Below are 19203 nucleotides of genomic sequence, written 5' to 3' on the forward strand. Positions count from 1 at the left end.
GTAGAAATAAAAGCTGACATGAAGCATTTATCAATTTATGTAGCTAGACTTTCGCAAAGACGACAGTGAAACATCATTGCAAGCATCCTTATTGATGATCCAAAATGGTACCCTTTTGGGTGATCAGAGGAATCCCAATTAACTAAACTCCCATAGCCTTAAAGCCGGGATAACAAAGAACTGCATGAATTACTACTGCCTTTGGTAGTAAATAATGAAAGGGCTGAAAGATTTATGTGCTGTTCCTAAACTGATCTGGTTTTATCCCTTTAAGGAAAGAATATAATTTTTGAATAAACTTATTTTTATTACCCCTCTAAGTATAAGGAGCATTTGCATTCAATTCCAATAGAAGATGGTTACACACAGAAGATCTACACTACTTTCTTGACCATTGCCCCAGAGTCACATGCCTGGCTGCTGAAAGACAAATGACCAGCAGAACAAAAGTGTAAGAGTGGAAAGTTGTACACCATGAATGCTGAACCATGGCTGTTCTCTAGAAGATTACTATCCATTTTGGCTTGCCAATAGCTGTTTGTCTATCTGAAACCTTTTGTTGGTTGGTTTTGTGGTGGTTTGACCCTGGCTGGATGCCAGGTTCCTACCAAAGCTGCTCTATCACTTCTCTCAACTGCACAAGAGAGAGAAAACGTAATGAAAGGCTCATGGGTGAAGATAGGGACAGGGAGAGATTGCTCATGGGTAAGACAGATTCGACTTGGGGAAATTAGTTTCATTTATTACCAATCAAATCAGAGTAGGGTAATGAGAAATAAAACCAAATCTTAAAAACATCTTCCTGACACCCCTCCCTTCTTCCTGGGCTTAACTTTATTCTGGATTTTCTCTATGTCCTCCCCTCCAGCAGCACAGGGGGATGGAGAGTGGGGATTGTGGTCAGTTCATCACATGTCGTTTCTGCCACTCCTTCCTGCTCAGAGGACTCCTCACATTCTTACTCTGCTTCAGTGCGGGGTCCTTCCAACACGAGACAGAACTTTATCGATGTTTATCCTTCTTAGTATCTTCATAAGATAAGAATAGTAGAGTGCAGTGTCCAAAGAACTCTTCAAAGCTAAGTCCATATTCCAGTTCTGACTGCTGTCACTGATTGAGAAATCTGTTTTTTAACCAGGGCCCTATAAGAATACCAGTGATCTTAGAGCTGGTGAACCTCACCATGGACGGGATCTGCATAGTGTGCTGTGTCTTGACCACAGGTCCATCTAATACTGCATGACTAGGGTTCCCAGCATCAGAAATAAGATTTTATAACTGGCTATCACCTTTTTTTGGCTATTAATGAATAGTTATCTTCTTTGCAAGTGCTTGTGTATTTCACATGGAATGTGGAAGAAACTGGCACCTCCTCAGTGCAAAACGGCCCTTTAGCTTCCTGTTATGCATACAAGGAAAACCTGACCTCTGTGTTAGTAACCTGAACAAATTTAACCATTAAAGGTATATGCTATGCTAAAATTCTCACTAAAACCCACTTTTTTCAACCGTCTTTTTTCAACCGTCTTACACAGCATGATGAACTGTTATGATGAATTGCATATCCATAGTACACTTGTGAGCAGCACACAGAGTAATATTGAACTGTGGCAAATAATGCAGTGGGGTATTTTTGGAGCCAGAAAACCACTTCCATTTTCCATAACGCAATAAAATAAAACTACTGCACTTCAGAGAAAAATCCACAACCAGGCCTTGAGTCTTTTTATTTTTTTTTTTAATTTTTTTTTTTACTATTGGAAAATGAACAGCATGCTAAAGCTCCATTTTAACTGCTTTTCCTCACTAATTTGGCCTCATTTCACAAGTGTAGACTGCTTGTGCCAAGATTTTATATGCTGCTTTTTCTTTCTCTCTCTACTGTGCCAATAAAAATGTTTTTCATTTGAAGTCTTATATTTATTACTTTCAGTGTCACTTAAAGGAATAAATCTATTACAGAGTAAAGTGCAAGTCAATAAAGTAATGTATATACATCAAGCAAACTTTTTATCAGCTAAGGTACTACGGTACAGAAAAGAGAATTCTCTGAAATATACTGTAGGGTAATGTATTTAACTGTAAATTCTGCAGTGAGCCAATAAAAGTGTGCTTTTATGATCTAAAAAATGTCAGTTTTTAAATATCCTAAGATACCTAAACCTGTTTTAACCTCATCCCTATAGAACTGCTCCTTCAAATTAAATGGGAAATATGTTTTATTTTTCCTTCAAAAATAAAGAAAAAAAATCTGTATAGTTATTACAGCTTCCACAGAAGATCTGTAATTAAGACCTCTACCTCCTCATAGCTTCAGACTTACTGAAACTGTATGGCTACATAAAATAATTAGCTCTCTGGAAGGTATCTGTAGAAGCAAAAGAGAGATCCACAGCTACTCATGCAGTGTATCCTCTCCTATTTATCTGGACAGCCCACTGAAAGCCAGAATGAGCTGCATTCAGGCCAGAACATTACCTTTACGGAGCAATCTTTTGACTACCCTAATGCAGTTGGCAGGAAGGAAGGTAACTGTATTTTTTTCAAATGTTTTGCTGGGAAATTAAAAGCCCCAACAGCCAAGGAATCCATTTGGTGGACTTAACTCTCAGTGTGTGGGCTGACTGGTTGGCTAGACAACCTTCAGGCTGGTTTCTATCAAAAATTTTCATGGAGCCATCAAGTTGTCCATGGGAACACAATACCATCTGTAGTGGGCAGTACAAGTGCATTTAAAAAGAGGCAGATGAATAGGTATACGTATGTATTTCTAAAGTAGTATTATGGTCAAGCAGATTCACCTCAATTCACTTCCACTGTCAGGCAGGCATTTTCTGCTCTTTTTTCATATAGAACCTCTTAGTGATTTCTTTAAGATTGTACATGAGGAATGCTAGGCAAGACTTGGGTATTGCAAATAGCTTCCCTCTGACAGACCATATGTCCATGCCACACCACACTGATTTCAGGCTTCTGGGGATGCTGTGAATCAGTAACTTTCCAATCAAATGTGTTCAGTTCACATGCAAAATGGTGTTTTATTTGCATTTTATTACCACCAGTTCTGTCCGATCATCCTTAAATCTGAAAACCAAGCTACTTTTTTTTCCAGATCATGCATTTTCCAGTAGAAATTAGGTCTCTGATGGTCTGATGGCTTGAAGAGGTACTAGTGTTGCCTCTGATAAGGGCTTCAACCTGTGCAGTTATACAGAAGGTGCAAGATGAGGAGATTACACATACAAAGCCAAACATATTACGGCAATGGATTTTCACAGCTGCAACAGTGTGTCAAAATAATAAAAAACCCCAACACACTCCCTCAACTTCAAAATTCTGGACATAGCGCATAAGAAAGTAGGAACTGACAACCAGATGTCAACCATCCTCCTTTTGGATTGCTACAAAGATTGAAAATAAACAAAAGAAGCTTCACACCTTGCAAGACTTGCTCCCTTTAGATGTGTAACAGGAATACTGAGATAAAACAAAATCAGAAGTCATTTTCCCCATCACTTTTCTGACAAATTCTTAGCAACAGTTTTCATAGTTTGACAATGTTCATCAGTGTTTTGGTTTTTTTTTTCTAGAGCAATTACTAAAAGTGCTTATTTTAGTACAGAATGTACTTTATGCTGTTACCATTTCTAGTCCTGAATCCTTCAGGTTCTTTAGAGTGATGTACAAAGTCTGTGAGTACAATATACAATTTAAAAAAAAACCCAAAACAACTAAAATTCATTTCACTAGTTAGCATTATGGTAAGAGCTGAGGTAGGGAAGTGACTACAGATATGTAGCTAACTTACATAAGATAAGCAGCTAAGATATGCATAGATAAGCAGCTATACTTATGAATATCATAAATATTGAGATTTTTCAATATTGAAGACAGCAGAAAACCAGAACTGTTGTTACTCTTATCTGTCAGCTGAAGATTCTGCCAAGACTTCAAAGTGCCTAATGATGTCCCAGTGACACAGGTCAGAAGACTAGTGAGCCAGACCAAATGCCAGAAGAAAATAGACATTCTTCTCTTTCAGGAGAAAGGAGGCTGATTAATTTGCAGATGTAATTTCAAAAGCGAGTATTCTGCTCTAATGTTCTGCTTCAACTATGGCAGTGAAGCATAATGCGCTAGCAAAGACAATACACACAAATTGCTAGTGATGAGAAAGAATCAAAAAGATCCTCAGTCTCTACACAAGCAGATACTCATCAACTCTTCGCTGGAATGATTTGTGCTCATCATTATCATTTGTGCTGCTCAGTTGTCCAGAAGCTCTGATCATTATTGTTACCACCTTTGCCAGCATGATCCAGAAGGAAATCATGCCTGCTTCAAACAGCAGATGACTTTAAAAAGAAAATATAGATAACTGGTATAAGATCAGCATGATTAACCTCACTTTACCGATTGGGATCTGAAGTACTACTAGATCCATGTCAGGATGTTGGAAAAACTAGAAATGAAGCCCATCTCAAAGCTCAGCCTTGGTGACAAAACTACCCTCTCTCATCAGCTTTTCTCTTAACTGTCGTTAGAACAAGACTGACAGCTGAAACCAGGCTGACAGCTGCATCTGGTCTCCCGAATGCTAACATACTGTTACTACGCACTGGGGAACTGGGTAGCTAGTTGGCTGGCTACACATTTCAGATTATTTGATCCCACATGAACTCGCTTTATAAGCCTTCACATCAGAATAGGGGAAGTTTGGGTATTATTAACTGATTCATAATTAGGACAGAATACAATTTATGCAGTGCTATTGACTTTTTATGATTGCATACACTGCCTTAAAACTTCCACTGATGACACCAGCTTACAGATCAACAGCAGCCCAGCTGACTTAGGTAAATAGCCTTGTTTAGTGGGTATAAGATGTTCAAACTTTGAAATAGGCACACAGATACTTGCCAAAATATTTGACAAACCCATCTTCACCACTGTTCCTGGATTCTGACCTTAAATGCAAATCAGGACCTCAGCAGAATGCTGGAGTTCCAGGGCATATGTGGAAGGGAAATGTGAAGGATAGTCTGACCCATTCTGCCCTGCAGGCTGGGATGTTTTCAAAGTGCTGGAGCACAGATTTCTGAGAATGAGAGAAACAGGCTGAAGACAGCACATCCCTAATCCTCATTTCAACCCCCAAGTTCCAGACTGTGTTCCCTTAGAAACAAACCTAAGAAAATGGCTACTATCAGTCCCAAGATAATTTCATTTTCTTCTAGGATCTCTCGCTTCCCACCCTCCTGCAACTGTTGTCTTTGTGTTTAATCTTTCTCATAATGTGGTCCCCTGAATTTGGTCACCAGCAAAGGTAGAAGCTTAGAAATTGTCGTTCACTCCTTGGAGGAAAAAGTTCACTTGTTTTGATTTTCTTAATAGGTGACTCCAGTGCAGTGTTCAATTTCAGGTTAATACTTCACTTTCATTACGAAATAGAAGTAAGGTATTATTGATCAGATCTGAAATGGAAACAAACCTCTATATTATACATTTACAATGTTGTTATTGGAGTTATTGGTCTTGAATCTTCATTTTTCTTTTTGAGATTTCCAGTAGAAAAATTAGAGTATTTCTCCAGATGGAAAAATCTGTTTTCTGATCAAGTCTATTTCAAATTGTCAAAATTAAATCCAGAGCATGCAGAGAAGTCTGCGTTCCAGAAAAGCACCTTCCCTAACTCAAGTACTTTTAATGGCCATTTAGTTCACCCTTGTTCTCTTCCTCTATTTCACGAAGATGACGTGAGTAATAATTATCATATTAGCTCTGGTACCATGAATGCTACAGCAGACTTGCAGCATAATTCTCTTCCTCCTTAGGGAACCGATATTTTTATTCACAGCACAAGAAAACCTAGTTTGCGGACAGAATATTTTTTCCCCATTTCTGTTTCTTTATTTGGTGTTTCGATGCAATAAATTGATTAGATAGACTAGCCAGTAGTTTCCTAATCCTGTTCTGAGCCTACCAGAATTAATTACTGTTCACATAATACTATTCAGGAAGTATGTTTTAAAAAGCAGAATACTTATTATGGTATAATTTTCAAGGATGCCATTCACGTTATAATTCCCAACAGTTATGGAGACGGATACTTGCATATTGCAAAAGGGCAAGATATTTAGCAGGTGAGTAGTTATCCAGTTGGTGAAATGTGTGGTCCTGTGCGAGGCTGTCACAGCACAGTTTTTCTCCCCCATTAGATCAGAATACACCTGCCCCGACTGCATCAGTGTTATGCCAATGAGTGCAGATGAGGTTAAATATCTGCAGAATGGATCTGAGCCCAGTCAAATGAATAACAGCATTGCCACTGGCTTCATGACATCTTGTGTCTGGTCTTCAGCGTAGTTCTTTGCACAAAGTTTTGATTCAATTCCCTTGCCTCAAATAATCCAAGGTTCATAAAAAAGGCACATGAAAGTGTATGTCTATCTGGAGACCCCTTTAGCAGCTTTTTTGCTGTTTAGTAAACAATTCTCAGCATCCACCACTGATGGCTGGATAGTTTGATAGTCTGATAGTTGCACTTACAGATTGCAAAACTGGGGATTCCTTTTCATCTTGTCCAGCTTACTTTTAATACCGCACTTTTATGTGGTCTGTCCCTCAATTACTGAAGAGGAAAACCTCAGATCTTGTTAACGCACAAACACAAACAGCTTTTGTAAAGTGCTTATTAGTACACCCTAAATTTCTTTATGATGGCTAAATTTATTGTCTAGATCAACACTGAAGGGTTTTTTTCATTCAAATCTCTCTAAGCCCCAAAAGTTCCTTTCTATTATGACAGCCTCGCTGAGCTTCGCAAGTTTATCAGTGAAGCAAAAGGGTACTTAACATACTCAAATAGTGCAAAATTTTGGACCATGGCATCCATGGCATTCCTAAAGATGATTTGTTAGGATGATCCTTCAACAGATGGACTCAATAAGTTCAGAAAACTATTTCAATCATTACAGAGGTGAATGTATTTAATGCCTAAGCAGGAAGCTTGGGAAACCCTTTTCTAGATCTTATAAAATTACAACAATTACTTACTTTGTATTTCTTATACAGACAAGTGATCATATTTGTCCTTATAGAGACCTTGTATTGTCTTTGCAATTTTATTCTTTGTTTCACTAAACAAACATTTGAAGATGATATCAGGGTGACATTTGGAGAAGGATACACACAGTATTCTTTTTGGTTACAGAGACAAAAAAAGCCTTGAAGTAAATCAACATTTATATTCCCTTGTCACTTTTGTTTTGCACACCGCAACTGTAGTGACACACTTGAAAGCACATCTACTGCACACCTGAAGAACTATATAGATATTAATTACTGAAACACGTTAATAGCATTGGAAGGGGTACGGCATACAAATCACTATTACAGGAGAAAAGGCTGCCACAGTAGTGGTGTATAGCTAAATGTGACAAGATCTTCAGGGGCTATTAGGTTGATGCTGTATCATATTGAACAAACTAAAGCCAGTCAGTGATGACTCATGTCCTTTCCATCATAACTTAATAAATGGGTACAGAAATTGTATTGATTTTCATTGATAAGCAAGTAGATCTGAAATCTGAAAACTCGATGAAATATAAATCATGGAATCTGGACCACGTGTGATGATCTCATAACAGTGAAAAGTTCATCACTTGGAGAAAGTGTGCTAAATTGCAAAGATTCATTTTGACACACTATCACAACAGGATTGGGTTATTTTTCTTAAATAAAGTTTGGCAAACTTCTCTTTGTGCTGTTAGGATTCTCCGAAGCCTTGACTCTAATTGTAGAAAGCTCTAATGCGGAATACCTACTTTGCCATAAAGTAGAAATTATTTACGTGAAAAGAGTAATGTGAAAGGGCAACTTCAGTCAATACCACAGAATGAAGACATATGAAAGAAAAACTAAGTATTTGCTGTTTTTAAATGAGAAATTGACAATCAGCTTCCGGATTCATTGCAATTAGAATCATTAGGTAAAAATTGATTTTACCTGAAGATATTTTTTTATGTAATAGTTTGCTCTGAATTTACTTTGAGGGGGATTTCAACCAATATGCCTCTACAGACTGATGTTTCTACAGAGATTTATTCCTATAAAATCGATTTTCTTTTTTATAAAGCAGAAGTAAAACCTCTTAAACTCATAACTCCAATAGATTTTTAACCCAAAATCAAGAACTTTTCCAAACTTACTTTGAACAGCTTGTATTGTAACTATGACAATATTTTATTAGTATGGGCCTGAAGATGCAAGCAGACCCTCTTGGTTATTTGTCCATATACCACACAGTCAGATAAAAAATCTTAAACAGAGTACTCACTCATCAGAAGTATAAGTGTACATGTTATTCAGAGATCAAGAAGATGCAAAATGGAATTCAGCAGCCCTCTTGTTTTCTGAACTCTGCAAACTGGTTTGAGAAGTCAATAAGGATCTTTTTCAGCCTTTGAAAACAGTATGCTCTCCTTAAGCATCTCATTGCTCATTTCTCTCTGTTTTAGTTCTCTTCCCTTCATGACCCCAGAATATGTCAGAGTAGGACTCTCCCAGCAGTAGGACAACATTTTTGTTCAATTTCCATCAACGATGATTTTATCATTATTATTTTTTAAATAAAATTTGTGCCATGGATTTATTCACATTCACTACAGAGGAATCCATCCCTTTCCAGAAGGCTTCCCTCCATTCTTCAGGACCTTGGACATTTCAGACAATTATGCAATGTGCATGCACAGGAGCAGCACCAGAGAAGACATGTGTGGAATATGACTTTTAGTACTTTACATCTCCCAGATACTCACCCCAAATTAAAGCAGACCACATAATTAAGTCCTGGCTTGCTTCCCTGAAAGCAGTACCTAAAAAGACACAAGAAAAACAAAATTTAAATTAAAAATTTATTTCCATTTAGATATTCCTACAGCACTATTTGCAAATCATTTTCAAGTTCTCAAACATAACTTGCTATTATTTTATTTTGCTTAACATGCTTAGGAGAATGATTGAAATACAGCATTTTGCTGTGTATGTAACTTAACTCATACCTTTTTCTGATGCTTGTAACAATTAGACAAAAACAATTTCCTGAGCTAATATAGCGCCACAACATACTTATAGCCAATTCTGCTAATTAAGACCACTACTTCTAGGACAGTTTGCATGCAGCCACTTGGCTGCAATCCCTTAGTCCATCTTACTAAGAAACACTCTCAGGTTTTCCATATTAGGCAGCTGGCACAGCCACAAACACTAAGTTGTTTTGCATTTAATGATTTAATCAATCTTTCCCCCTGTTCAGAGACCAGAAACATACATCTTATATATGCAGAATGACCTTCTTTCATCTATGGCAAAATAACCCTATATTGCCAGTGCTTTTCTAAAGGAAGGTTCTGTTATTAGCATTCTCTCTCTACAGAGAGGAAAAAGGACCATGTGTAGAGAATTGCATGCAACAAACATTGGTGGAATAGAAGTTGGGACAATGAAGAGGGGTGAAATGGAGGTAAGCAGTAACCAAAGGAAAAGATGGAACTAGTGAAAGATTATGACATACTGAAGTGGACTTATCTTCATGAATGGGAAATTTAGTCCGAACTTGAAGAATACTAAATATTTAAACAAGATATATGAAAGAAGGAAAAATCAAGAAATCCCTCGATAAAATCAGATGGTTCTGTCGGGAGTGGGGTTGCGAAGACAGGAGAACAGTCTGGTCTCATGTAAAAATCTTGGCAGGAGGAAAAGGAGAATCTACAAAGAATGGAGGGGAAAATAGCCTAATATTCATATTTTTTGGGGAAATAATAAGAGATAGGAATAAGAAAGTAGCAGTTACGCATTTTTAAGTACAAACACACTTCCCTGCCGTCATCCCCTGATCCCAAAGAGGCACACTCTTGATCTTTTAATAATTTGATTAGCTATATATATGTTAAGATTTTAGTTTCCAAAAATCCCCAACCCATCCAAAAAAATACAAACACTATAAAAAGGCATGACTACCTACCATTAACCACTTGGCCAAAGTTAAGCTAAGATGATATGGCAATCTAACGTTCCTGATTGTATCAGATATATCTCTAAAACTCTTTAATATTCCGGAAAAAAGATGGATACATGTGACAAATGAAATGATCAATTATTTTCAGTTTTATGACTGAAGCAGCTTATATAGAAGACAGGAATTACAGTTTTTTGCATTTTTTTGAGACAGATAAACTCATGATTACAGATAGATACAGCCTGTCATTTGACGTTCAACTCTAGAGACCTGAAGGCATTCCAAGTTCGGAAACTCATGAAGCCATGGGCCAGCTTGTGCAATATAGTGTTTGACAAGAATCATTTTAACAAGCAGATATCCTTAAGGTATTCCACGTATTTAAAGTCAGAGTATGCATTGTTTAAGCTTGTTACATAGAGCTTTCATTGTAGTAAGTGTAACTGGCGTTCTTGTCGTGATGAGTATTTGGTTTTGCTTAGATTTAGCTAAGATAAAACCCCCGGGTGTTTGTTTTTGAAGTAGTATCCTGGGAAGTATACCCTCTTGCAATAAAAATAACCTTTGCCAAATGTTCTCTAGGAACAGAATAATTTCCTCTTTCCTTCTATAAATTTACATGCATTTTTTCAGGTTTTTACTAATCAAACTTTTCATGTAGGAATTCTTACCTCTTACATTTCTAGATTTATTTTTGTTCTGCAGATTTCAGCAGTCCTCTTTCCTTCCTTCTTGAACAAAACTTTCCACTCTTGAAACAACTGAACTTTCAATTCAACAATGCAGTCTCATGAGATTATTCAGTCTTCTTTGTAAAGATGAAGTAAAAACTACTGACTAGAATTTCTAGAGAGGATGATTTTGTATTTCATGCATGTTATCCATTAAACTAGCTGCTGCAGGGTTTTGTGTGTGGGTTGACTTCCCCCCTCCTCAAGTGGTCCACTTCAGGAAGTTGCAAGGAGAAGAGAATGAAAAGAAAGGAGGAAAACATAACCATTTGGGATCAGTAGCATGTCCAGGTAGTATCCGTTGCCAAAGCTCAGTTGTGGGCAGAAGCATGAGAGCCAAGCCTTCAGAGTTCCTGGCATCCCTAATATTGATTAGACCTCATTGTGAATGCAAGAACAGTAGTTGTAACCAGCATTCCTGCTTCTGCAAGGTAGAGAGGATCACAAATAGCTTAACTCATGAAAAGAAACACCAGTATGTGTCTAGAAGAAAATGAATTCTGTTTACTGCTGAATCAGCCACCTTATCGCTGCAGAGCTGAATTAGCAACAATTGACATCTGCAACTGAATTAATCCCAGCTCTCCAGGAATTCAAATCATGAAACAGTGAGGAGTTGCTGACACCCTGTAACCTCTGTCTGCATTACTGAGAGTCATGAGGCCATGGTAGTTCTCCTTACTGTGAAGGGAGATCTATAGTGAAGCTACCCCTTATTAGAGAAGCAATTCCTCAAGGTGCAGGTAACCTTAACAAACTTGCATCTGCAGAACATCACTCTTCATTTGTTCAAGACAATAAACCCATGGAGATCACTGGTTTAGTGTTACGTTCGGTTAGAACAGCATATGACATTTGGTTTAGCTTCTTCTGGAGCTTCAGCATCACAGCTCATTTGATTCCAGCCAGAGAACTAGATAATGTTAATGAGCCATACTGTCTAGTCTTTCAAATTAAATACTAAAAGGCCAGTAAACAAGGCAGGGAACACTATAGGTATAGCAATACAGGATACGAATGAAAGGTGATTATTTTACTGTGCAAATTCTGAGCATTTTCCTTCATTGGAATATGAAAGGTTAGATGTGCTTGATGTAACAAGTCCATGCTTTTGCAGGTTTTGCCTTATTTGCAGCTAGCTACCAGCTGAGCTCCAAGTTTTTCTCCACCCTACCCTGTTCCTCTTTCTCAAGCTGTATTTATACAAGCAAGCCACCTTCATTACAGAAACCTTTTACTTTTAAACTGCATCCATACACAAAAAGCGCAAATATGCACAAGTCTGAAACACCGGCTGCTCAGGCAGAAAGGCCAAGATCCAGCTGCCCTGGGATCCAGTTGCCGGCAGTTGGCCAGAAAGACAGTTGGCCAGGAATGTGGAATTTTACAGGAACACCACTGCTCACCACCCCTTTTGCTTCCAGCAAGGGGCAGCTTTTGGGAGCCTCTGATTAGCAGGACTTCTGGTTGAAACAAAGCCAGAGCTGTGAAAGACTGCTTTGTGCATGAAATGTGTTTGTGTGTGGGGATGAAGGAGAAGACAAAAGCAGCAAGGGCAGCAGCACCTAACTGTTAATCCTCCATACTGAAGCCTGAGAATTAGGATGATTCCTTCTTATAGAGAGGAATTAAAGATCTAAGCCACTGGATATGAAGTCCTTAGTCATCCTCCAGTTTCCTGTGGCTTTAGCCTGCTGTTACGCTACAGCCTGAGACCTTGGCCTCTCTCTCCTCAAATCTGAGTCGGAGGAGGCATACTACAGAGTATCATCCAGGTTGTCCTCCCCCAGACATGAATGGAGCTCGCTCTTAGTGGAAACTTGGACTACGATCAGATCTGGTGCATGCACATGAGGATGCCATGAGCTGGGAGACAATCTAAAAATTTCAAGCTATAAGCCTTTGCAAGGCCAACAAGGAAATGCAGGTCAGAGATTCAAGGACTTGTTACTTCAGTTTCTGTTCAAGGAGATAGGCCTTGCCAGCCAGGAAGTTGAAGCAAGGTTGAGAAGCACTAGTGTGAGCTAACCTTCCTGTGCCAGGTCTCCTAAGGAACTTTGGAGTGGCCCTCAAAGAAGGATAACAATTTTCTCCCAGGCACTATATTTCTATTTTGAGGTTTTCTAAGAAATATTGTTAATGTTAGCAAGAATGAATTAGGATGGGTAGCAAGAAAAACTTGAAACATCAGCTGCTGACATCCAAGTACAACAGCCTCTGGAGCAACCCAAGACAATCTTGCTTCTGTGTATTTCTGATGTCCCTTTCTCTCCGCTCTTGCATTTCTGCTTCAGTTGGTCATGACTCCATTATCTTACTGTCCACACAGTTCAGCCAGCAGAGGTGCAAGACATCATCTCTTCACACACACTCACGTCTTGCACTGCAAGTGTATCCAGCCTGATGTTAAGCATAATTCAGTCTGCTCTGACACAACATGCAAGATACCCTTTTTTTACTGCCCCTGTTTCATAGGCAAATCCAGCAGATAGGCTGGCTAAGAGGTGTGCACTGACCCATCCAGGCTTGAAGGAACAGACTCAAACAGCTACTTATAAGAGGTAGATTTCAAGTAACATTGCCAGCATCCACATTTCCTCTTTCTTCTTCTGCTTGGCAGAGACAGAAGCAGGTGCACTACAAACTTCATAAGACAAAGCTTTAAGTTTGGTAAGAGTTCTTGCTAACAAATTGCATGATTTGATCAGAACACATTAGGAAACAGAACAAGATTATAAACCAAAGGTGGTGTGTTTTGTTTTGTTATGTTTTGTTTTGCTGGTTTGTTCTACTCAGTGATTTACATTAGAGCTACTTAAGTAATTAAAAAGTTGAGACACTAACAAAAGCAAACACTGAGTGACAGGCAGGACTCCTTGCTCTACTTAAGAAACACTAAGTCCATCCCAGGGAAGGAGAGAGGAAGACATCCCTATCACTCACAGCTGCCAGAGAACTCTCACCTCCTTGGCTGATACGTAGATCCCATGTCTGAGCATTAGGAGGCGGCAGAACTTGGAAAGGAAAATAGAGTTACTGGGGAATTGAGATGAAAAAGAAAGGTGTGGCAGGGAACAAAGAAGCTTCTGCATGTGGCCATATCATTGCTGTTAGGAGATCAGGTCTAAGCAGCACTACAGCGTTGCTTTCACAGCATTACAGGGCTTATGGAACATGATTCAAACTTATCAGGAAGAGCAATAAGGACCTGCAGGCCCCTGTGCCAGCAGAGTTAGGTGCTAAAAGAAGAGGGTTGAGGCAGGGTAACATAGCAGGGTACTTGCAGTAACAGTCATAGAATTATCGAATTGGGATAACAGGGTAAGGAGTAGAGGAACAGGATAAGCATTGGTAGAGCTGAGAAAGGCATTGCAAGTAAGTGCTTGAAAGGAAACATCATCCTCAAAAGTAACACACGATGTTCACTTTGTCTCTGACAGCCTAGATGATCCCCTTCTGTTGGTAAGTACAAATACCTCCAACGGCAAGAAGAAACAGGAAAATGCAACCCAGAGCTCAGGTTTTGCAGGGAAAGAAAGGATCCTGTCAAGCCACTTCTACTGCTGAGCAGTCCTAGTAGTCAACAGTCTTTATTGGTTACCACATCTTCTTTTCAAATGTCTGAAAGCAGCTGAGAATGAAATAATGTGTGTGTATGCCTAGTAGTCATACTTTAAGAAACAGATAAAGTTTTTAGGAGAAAGCAACACTTTGACTAAAGAAGTACAATCTGTACTTCCTCTCACATGGTTAATGATTCACCATAGCACTTGATCAACCCTCCTAGTAAACTTCTTCTCAGTTGTCGCAATAGTAGTTAAGAGTAAGCAGTAAAAAACCTATCTGAAAACTTACTGAGTGAATCTCACCACGTTCCTGAATGAAGTTGCTGTCTAGAAAGTCTATAGAAAATTCCAGACTGCAAAGATTTTGATAAAATATATGAGCATGAAATAAGTTTAGAGAATCACAAAGGTCACAGCAGAAAGGAAATGTGCAGTGCATCTTTCATGTGAGGTACAGTGGCAAGGCTTACATAAATACTGCTGGTGACAGTAATACAGAGACCCCCACATCCAAATGAGGTCCTATCATCATCTATGGTAGACCGGGAAAACAGATGCTTGTGCTCATTCAAAGATATAACTTAATCTCCTTCAGTAGAGGCCACCTGGACATTGAAGCTGAGAATATTGCTATGCACTTGCTGCTTCCCTGAGAGGACAGAGAAAGAAGTGGCTAGAAATTTGACTCAGCTGTGAATTCTGGTGAACCACTATTTTTACCCAGAAAGATTAAGTTTCTAACAATAGTTGTTTTTAATTATGTCCTTGCCTTAAATGTGTTTCTGTAATAAAGCTTTAAAGCTATCAAAATGTTCATCTTTGCAGTTGTGTTCAAAACACAATTTACTTTCTCATTTTGGGACAGAACTGCTGCTCACTTTGAATTAGCATTTTGCATATGGTTTGAGCATTAGGCTTCATTAATTAATGCACAGAGTTTCATTCTACTGATTAGTCTGATCCAAACCCAAGAAATATTAATAAATTGGGTCTGTAGCCATGAAGAATTTGCTGAACAACTAGCTTTAATGGGATTTTAAGGGGGGGGAGTGAGAGGGAAGACACATCATGTTATTTTAGTAGATACAAGATAGCACAGTTTAAGAATGCTTAAAAAATCTGTGAACTTGCAATTTTTGCCCTCATATGTAAAAAAATGTCCTGTGGCCATTAAGAAAAACTGTTTATCTAAAACATTTTGTTCTTTTTTTTTTTTTTCTTAAAGCCACTTCTGCTATATGTTACATTTAAGTGGCTTATAATAGAAGGAAATTAAATTACTTTGGCCCTCTCAGCAGAACTTGGCATAACTGTCAGTCATACTGCATTGCACATACAGCCACAACGGCATTTTGCACTGTGCAATGCAGCACTATGCAGAAATACCTGAGTTAGCACTGAATTAGTTGGCTTCAGAGATGGACAGATTAAGGTGGGAATCGTGCCATTCTAATTGGGGTATTGCAATTCAAGCAAGCACGCCTCACTGGTCCCCGCTAGGTAGACCACTAACTCACAAGTAGTTCGGGAATTTCTAGGGAGCAGCGTATTCTACAGGCTACTTACACATTCTTAGATGCTTGAATAATGAACAATGGCACATATCCTTTCTTCTCTCCTCTCTCCAGCTCCCCTTTTTCTTTTGACTTCTATTAACTTTATGGGTGGATTGTACCTTAGATGCTGCTAAAGAGGGGTGAAGGAAGCTTAACATTTTTCTAATCCCTTCCCTCCTCTAGCACATCTTACATCTTCTCAAATGCTTTTAGCATCTGTACTGGATCCTTTTCCATAACTACAGAATAAAAAAAAACATATTAAAAATACAATTCTATTATAGTCCCACGGAAATCGGCAGAAGCTAAATAGCTTAAACTACTTTTGGAATCCAATAAGATACCAAATTGATAGAGCTCTAGCAAAGTTATTTAATAAATTATCCATGTGCAAGCCATTGCACATGATAAATGTATAAAATTCCTTTTCTCCTCCTACTTTCTGTTGTATACCAGGGCATCTTTAGAGACTGCATCATCTAGGCTCATGGGCAAATGACATAAGAGTTTTACATGTGAGTGGGAAAACTAAAAAGCAAATTAAAATAATCATTGATGAGAAATGAACTGAGCAAACAGCTGTAACTCAGATTTTAAACAGCAATTCATGCAAGCAAAGTATAGAGCCCTACCACTCTGGTGAATGCCAAAATAGAGCAACTCTTAAACCACCTCAAAGGGCAACTATTACAACTTTATTTACTTTTTTTCCCTTCTAGGCTTGTTTTGAAATTGACTAGTGATAAGAAATAGTGACCATATTTCAGATTGGCCAAAACTGATGTTTAAAGTGTCTAAAAAGCAATAAGGAGAAACAAATCAGCAGTTAATGATCATATTTTTTCACAAATTGATAGGCTAAATACCATTAAGTTTTCCAGTGATTTAGCTACCCTATGGAACTGCTCAAGTTTACCCATTTTCTTTTGTGATTTGGCAAATAATTTGACTTAGACTGAAAATTACCTTTGAAAAGCACCTAGCCCTGATTTGAAAATAACAATATTTTGAAAGCTTTATGTTCAGCTGAACTATTCTCCTGGTACTTTCATATTCTCCAAATTAGGAAATAAAACCTTGCAATGTGGCTAAATTATGATGGTAAAGAAAGTCCACCTTTCAGAGTTGTTTCATGGATGTACGAGTTATTAGGATTTTGCAATAAACACTGTAAACTTTTAATGCACTAGAAGTTATTCATGTTCTGGGCACCAGAACCTTGAAATATGCATTGCTAGGTTCTGAGTTGCAATACAATTATTGTAATTTGTTAAAATTCTAAGTTCTTCACTCTCTTCATAATGCCACTGTGTCTTATGTTCGTACATTGTGGATGAAACCACTGTATCAGCAGAGTGAATGTATTACAAAGGCCATAAACCCAGTCCCAGCAGTAAGTCCTGTTTCCATCATTTAGAAAGCCCAGATGAACAATTGCAAATTATGCAGTTGCCAGCTCTGGGAAGCAACTATTTTTAACTGAAAGTGGAATCAGCATTTCCTGAAAAAAATAAGTATACTTCAACTATGAAAGGGACAGGGAGAAGTAGACAGATTAATAGGTAGCTTCTTAGCCGGCACTATGGGAAGCTCCTCTTAAGCAGCATCACAGGGCTCTGTGTTTTCTTTCTGCAGGACAGAAAGCAGCAAGTGGCTGCAAGTAAGATGAAGACAAGCCTGGAAAGTTTCTTCAGATAATTATGAAAATGCACTTTGGTCTCAACACAACTGCACTTACTCTTTTTTTTTTCCTTTTTCCCAAGAGAGTTCATTGATGAGATGTGCAGCAAAGATCAGCAGAATGCCAGGAACAGTCACTATATAGACAATTTTGGCTAATAAGCCAACATAAAGCATGTCCAAAAAGTGCTGCGTAATTTACTGAAGACAGAATTTGTTTTGTTTCCTTCTGCATGCTGCTAATTCCACTGGTAAAGAGATGGTGGTGTGCGTGACTGGAGAGTTTCTTTAGCTGTGTGAATATATGAGTATTTTATTTCACCATGGCTTTTGGAGCTGGCAAGTTAACGAAGTTTTTCAAAGGCATAAGAAAAAGACCTTTTCAGTGTCTGTGTCTGGTACTCAACGTAAGATACCTACCAGTTTGGAGGGTTTCAACCCTAACTATCCATATGTCATTTCTGAGACAGGAGGAGACTTTACACTTGGGAAAACTTGTAACATCTTTCTAATTTTCCCCACCTTCTTTTGGTGGGACATCACTTGGGATCCAAGATGATTCAGACAAACTTGAACTCCCTCATATTCACAACACAGGAGTTAAGTTAAAGCATATAGAGCTGAAAGGCTTTGATTACAGAACACGTTTTAACTTTCTCATTGCATTCATTATAGGTTTTGGTCATGCTCTTCTCTTTCTGCATACCATCAGCTTTACATGAAGAAAAGGTTGAATCTCATGGAGATTTTCTCTGTTTCAGAATATGTTGTTCAGTACAACCAGTTTTAGACTACAGCTCAACTTACCTACAGATGTAGAAAAAATTAGTTATTGGCTTGAAAGCCTAAAATCCACATTGAAAAAATATGTATCAGTCACACAAATAACTAAGTCTGCTGTTAAATCGGAAAAGTTGGTGGCAAAGCACAGCAGTGCTTGAAATAATTTCCCATTGCTACCTGAAGGTTTTTTTGGTAAGAAAGGTAGCCACAAAATTCATCAAGTGTTTTGAAATACATAGTAATCTGAGATGTATTGACTTCAAAATCTGGCTATAAACATCCAAAGGGAAAATATTTATCAGTACATCAAACATATATGTATATACGAACTCTAGTTGAGTTCTGACAAAGATGAAGTTGACTGGCAAACCATCAAAAAATTTGCATATGAGATGTCCTTTAAACCTATCTATAATGATCTATCTCATTTAAAAGGAAAGCATTCACAAGTACACAAGTAATAAAAGAAATCCGCAACCTGTATTTGTAGAAAAAAACCTTAACGACATGTCTTTGAAGAACAAAGTCTTCGAAGTGGTCCTTTGAAGAGGTCCAAAGAATTACCACAATGCATTTTCAGTGACAGTAATGTGAATTTGACTACAGTATCTTCCAGGGCAGTGAGAGAAGGGAACTTTCCAGTACATATACCTGTATACATGGCTATAGCTTGATACATTTATAAGTTGGCAATAGTACATTTCTATTCTTGCTAGGGAAAACACAGACCAGAAAAGGCTGTAGAGCCTTTGGCAGATAGGAAAACGCACGGATCCCGGTCTTGCTCGCACTCACCGGCCGGTAAGACAATTACTAACCCGGAACGACCCGACGGCGTGGGGCTGGACGGCAGCCGCCGCTCCGAG

This window comes from Strigops habroptila, chromosome 2 (genome assembly GCF_004027225.2).
Source record: "Strigops habroptila isolate Jane chromosome 2, bStrHab1.2.pri, whole genome shotgun sequence".
NCBI classification, from domain to species: Eukaryota; Metazoa; Chordata; class Aves; order Psittaciformes; family Psittacidae; genus Strigops; species Strigops habroptila.